This window comes from Zingiber officinale, chromosome 3B (genome assembly GCF_018446385.1).
Source record: "Zingiber officinale cultivar Zhangliang chromosome 3B, Zo_v1.1, whole genome shotgun sequence".
Taxonomy (NCBI): Eukaryota; Viridiplantae; Streptophyta; class Magnoliopsida; order Zingiberales; family Zingiberaceae; genus Zingiber; species Zingiber officinale.
This window is the reverse complement of record NC_055991.1, coordinates 94,004,723-94,010,722: the sequence shown is the minus strand read 5'-3', so window position 1 is coordinate 94,010,722 and position 6,000 is coordinate 94,004,723.

The window sequence follows — 6,000 nt, the reverse complement described above, 5'->3', positions numbered from 1 at the left end:
TTTTCTTTTATTGAATTCACGCTGCTGTAAGCCAGTCAAAAATTATTATATAAATTATAAATTTTAAATAATAAATAAATAAATATATATATATATATAGAAATTTATACATACATTATTTGTTTTTTTTTACTTACGAATATGTCATTTAGGTTATGTTTAGTTCAGGGATATTATAGATAACAACCAAGGTTATTCATCTATGATAATTTAGGATAATCGTGTTTAGTTCAAGCTTTTTCTAGATTCCAAAATTTTCTCGATTTTAAATCGTTAATAAACGTCATCAATCTTAACATTGAACCCAGAATCAGAAAACCATGGACACCCTAAGTTTTTCTTGATTCCGGAGGTTAAGTAATTTTTTTTCAAAATTACCCTCGAAAGGATCAGAGTCGTCGAGCGAGCTAGGCAGTGTCGGATCGGTAATAGGACAATGCGGAGGTGGCAACAAGCATCGATCACTGTGAAGCTTCATGTGGTGCGTGGAGGAGAGGTGGCTAAAGGTGGCAGCAATGGGCGGCGGGCAGTGTCGGATCGACAATGAGGTGGTGCGGAGGTGCAGCAAGTAGCGGAAGCAACGAAGCATTCCTTCATGGGTGCAAATCGTCGCGAAGCTTCCTATAGCGGCCAGAGGTGGCAGCAGCGGCAGTGGGTTGCAGAGGTGGCAGCAGCAGGCGATGGTGGGAAGCGGCAGCAAGTGGTGGACAGCAGCGACAGTGGGCAGCAGTAGCAAAGCGGCGACTAGAGGTGGCAGCAGCAAGCGCGCGAATGGCAAGCTACGCGATAGGCAAGCTGTGAGAGGCGATAGGCAAGCTATGATAGGCGATAGGCAAGCTGTGATAGGCAGGGGCCGGCAAGTGGGCAACGACAATGGAGGAAGATGACGATGGTTTTTTTTTTATTTTTTAAGTTAAGTATTTGATTAAAACTTTAGTTAATTAAATCAATCAACCCCTAGCTATGGTTAGAATAAATTAAATAGACATAATCTAAAGCCCAATAAAATTATCTTAAAAAATCTAAAATAATAAAAAAATATCTAATTTTATTTATTTGATATATATATCGCTATTAATAATAATATTATCATTATTAAACCAAGGACGATAAGGTAACATATCACACTATGTTATCTACTAAAACCTCCAAATAAATGAGGTTTTATTACATTAGCTAAATTAAACTAAACACTATCTGGTTATGTTTCATTCTTTATAACCTTGATTATGTTATTACCTAGTAATTACATAACGAAGGTTATACGTGATAATTTGAACCAAACGTACCCTTATGGTTTAGGGATTGGATAATAGTATTAAGGATAAAAAAATTCAAACCGAAAAAAAATTATATATACGCTTCATGCACGATTGAGTGGTCAAGACACCCAGAAGTAATCAGAGCGCCCGAGCGAGCAGTCACTCGGGGCGCCTGGATCACTTCTGGGTGCCCTCACTACTTAGTCACCCATGAACCTCGTGCATAGGGCATGTGTGTGTGTATATATATAGAAAATTGATATCTTGCATGTCGCACAGTGCACAATTGTGCGCGTACAAGATATCAGCGTGTTTTTTTTAAATTTTTCCCATTTTTAAAAATCAATATTTCCTCGGATATAAATCCCAAATATATTACTATACCCTTTAAACGTATTACTATATCCGTAAACATCTATTTTTTTCATTTTTAATTTTTTTTTAACTAAACATTATAATCTAATTGAGAAATCTGAACCCTAGAGGCAAAATCTTAAAAAAATTTAATTTAAATACTATAATCCAATTGGGAAGCCTAAACCATGGGTAAAGAATTAAAAAAACTATATTAAAAAATTTTAAAATTTTACCTCTAGTGTTCATGCTTCCCACCAGGTTATAGTGTTCAGTTAAAAGAAAAATAAAAAAAAATATTGATTTACAAGTATAGTAATGCATTTACAAGGTATAGTAATATATTTGGGATTTATATTCAAGAAATTGTTGATTTTTTTTAAAAAAAATACAACAATAAACAACAACCAAGCCTTATCATACTAGGTAGGGCCGACTATATAAATCTTTTTACGCTATTGAGCTCTATCTCTTACTATATCATCATTTATAGTTAGATAAATTTTATTTTATTTTATTGTTGCTAACCGAGTCTTTTTTGGTCTTCGTCTTCCTCATTTGATATGTGTGTTTGTCATAGTTTCATATCGCCTAACTTAAGCATTTATTGGTCATCTAAGTACATGTCCGTATCATCTTAAACATGTCTTTCGGAGTTTTCCCTCAATAAATGCAACTCTAACTTTCTCTCTAATACTCTCATTTCTTATTTTGTCTATCTTCGTATGTTCACACATCCACCTTAACATCCTCATCTCTGTAACTCTCATCTTTTGCTCATGTGCTCGAGTTATAGTCTAACATTTAACTCCATATAACATAACAGGTCTAACTACGATTTTATAGAACTTTCTTTTAAGTTTTAGAGGTATTTTACGATCACATAAAACACTCGACGCTCCCCTCCATTTCAATTATCCTGCTTATATTCTATGTAAGACATCTCTCTCAATCCCTCCATCATTTTACAAAAATGATCATAAATATTTAAAGCTCCCAATTTCGGACAATTCATCCTCTCCTATTTTAACAATTATCTCATTACTTCTAATATTGCTAAACTTAAATTCCATATATTCTATCTTTAATCTACTAAGCCTAAAACTTTTCCCTTTTAGTGTTTCCCCCAAATATTTTAGTTTAGCATCTACTCTTTCACGTGTTTCATCTACCAAAATAATATCATCTACAAACAACATGCACCACGGTACTGTGTCTTGAATGTGTATAGTGAGTTTGTCCATAATTAGTGTAAACAGATAGAGACTTAGAGCTAATCCTTGATGTAACCCTATCTTTATTGGAAATATTTCAGTTACTCCGCCTGAAATCTTTACTCTAGTTGTTAAATCCTCGTACATATCCTTAATTAATTCAATATATGTTATGCTAATATTTATCTTTTTTAAAATTCTCCATATAATTACTCTTGGGACTCTATCATAAGTTTTTTCTAAGTTAATGAATACCATGTGTAGATCTTGTTTTTACTCTCGATACTTTTCAATTAATTATCTAAGAAGATGTATAACTTCTATTGTCGGTCTTCCAGGCATGAACCCAAATTGATTTTCTATCACTGTGGTCTCCTTCCTTAATTTTTTTCAATTACTTTTTCTCAAAGTTTCATGGTATGACTCATTAGTTTAATACCCCTATAGTTTGTACAATTTTGTATGTCTCTCTTGTGCTTATACAAGGGAACTAGAGTATTTATCCTCCGTTGATCAGGTTTTTTTTCATTTTCAATATCATGTTAAATAATTTTGTAAGATATTCAATACTTTGTTTCCCTATGCACTTCCATACCTCTATCGGAATATCATCTAGTCCAACAACTTTTTCATTGTACATCCCATTTAAAGTTTATTTTACTTCTAAAATTTGAATTCTATGATAAAAATTAAAATTTCTATACTCATTTAACCTACTTAAATTGTCTAAGTTAAGTTGGTCACCTAAACCTTCATTAAAAAGTTGATGAAAACACATCTTCCACCGCTCTTTCATTTCTTCATCATTTACTAATACTCTATTACGTTAATCTTTAATACATTTTATTTGGATAAGATCTCTTATTTTTCTTTCTCTCATTTTATCTATTATATAAATGTTTCTTTCCCCTTCTTTTGTATCCAATTTTTAATATAATTGTTCAAAAGTTTCATTCTATGTTTCACTCACTACTTTTTTAGCTTCTTTCTTGGCTATTGTATTTTTTAAAAGTTTTTCTCGTTCTTAAAAATATATAATTCCTTGTAAGCTATTTGTTTTTCCTTCACTTTCTCTTATACTTTCTCATTCCGCCACCAAGATTCCTTACTTAATGACGCATGTCCCTTTAACTCATCTGTAGGACTGTTGCGGCCGGCTAGAAGGGGGGTTGAATAGCATTGAAAAAAAAACAAAAACACTCTTCTCGAACTCTTAAACTAACACTTGTAAATTAAAGTAGGCAGAAAGTGTTGGGACCGAAAAGTAGCTAGAGGGGGGTGAATAGCTCGGCGCGATCTCGTGCTCGTCGTTGCTTGTTTCTTCAATGATGTGCAGCGGAAAATACAAGAAAACAAATACAACAACGCTAACTCGAGGATTTACTTGGTATCCACCTCAAGAAGAGGTGACTAGTCTAAGGATCCACACACTCACGCACTCTCCACTATGAAAAATACTCCTTTACGGTAACTACCGAAGGCAGGGAAGACCTACAAGCTCACAGTACAAGAAGAAAGGGAAGGAAAATACAATACAAGCAAAAGCTTACAAGATATGCACAAGAAACCCTAAGCCTAGCTTCTTCCTCGCCTCTTGACTTGGACGTGCACCAGCACAAGCCTCCAAGAACCTTCAAGATATGGCGTGAGAGCTGTGGAGAAGTTGCTGTAGAGTCGCAGTGAATCGAAGATGGAAGCCGTGGAAGATCTGTCGAGAGAAACGCTCGCCAACGGCTAAATACGACGCCAACGGTCGAATCCCAATCGATTGGGTTGCTCCCAATCAATTGGGGAGGCTTTGAATTGATTGGCCGATCGATCCAGAGCGCCTCTGTGCTCTCAGGAATTGCCTGGATCGATTGGCTGATCGATCCAGGGTTATCACGCAAAATCGCAGCTCCCAATCGATCAGCCGATCGATTGGGAGGCTTTCTGTGCGATCGGCGATTCTCCCAATCGATCCACTGATCGATTGGGAGGAGGCTTGTCGCAGGGACTCGCCCAATCGATCAGCCGATCGATTGGACATGAGCCAATCGATCGGCTGATCGATCCAGCTCCTGTTTTTGCCCAAAAATAATTCCAAAGTCCCCTACACCAACATCTGGTCAACCATGACCTGTTAGTACATCATGTCTAACATCCGGTCACCCTTGACCTGCTAGGACTCCCTCACCAAGTGTCCGGTCAATCACTTTGACCCACTTGGACTTTTCTCGTCATGTCAAGTGTCCGGTCATCCTTGACCCACTCGAACTTATCTCCACCAGGTGTCCGATCAACCTTGATCCACTTGGATTTCTCGTACCAAATATTCGGTCAATCCCTTTGACCTACTTAAGCTTCCCAACACCAGATGTCTGATCAAACTTGATCCATCTAGATTTCCTGTACCTGGCTTCACTCACTAGCACTTTTACCTAGCTTCACTCACTAGGATTTCTCATTTACCTGACTTCACTCACCAGGACTTTCCATACTGTCTAGCTTCACTCACTAGGTCTTTCACCTGACTTCACTCACCAGGATTTTCCAGTTGTCCGGCTTCACTCACCGGGACTTTCACCTAGCTTCACTCACTAGGACTTTCCAGTCAAGTATCCAGTCAACCTTGACCTACTTGGCTCTTCTTCACAATCTCCCCACATGAACAATCGCACCTACAATCTCCATGTGTTGTCTACATGTATTGTCAAATATCGAAACTTAAACATCAAGACTCGAGCTTGAACCAATTCAAGCTCAGTCAACCAGGTCAACCTTGACCTAGGGGATATTACACCAACAAGCTCCCCCTTTTTGATGTTTGACAATACCTTTAAGTTAGGCTAGTCTTATAGCTTCAACTCTCCTTCATGCCAATGTAAGAATGATGGTTTCCTTCATTCTCCTCCTTTTCCAGAGGGCAAACTCCCTCTTAGGTAATGAAGGCCTAACTTAACCGCACATTCTCCCCCGATTGGCACACATCAAAAACTCTCCCCCTGAAGAGTTACCCAACGTTGTTTACAACTTCACTCGTTATTCACAACACAGTAATGAAGGTCCCATACCCTTTATTATTCTCAACGCTCATCCTTGAGCATATACCACTTGGTATATTCACACATAATTCAAATGAAGGTCTCATACCCTTCATTGTCATCAAATACTCATCCGTGAGCATACAT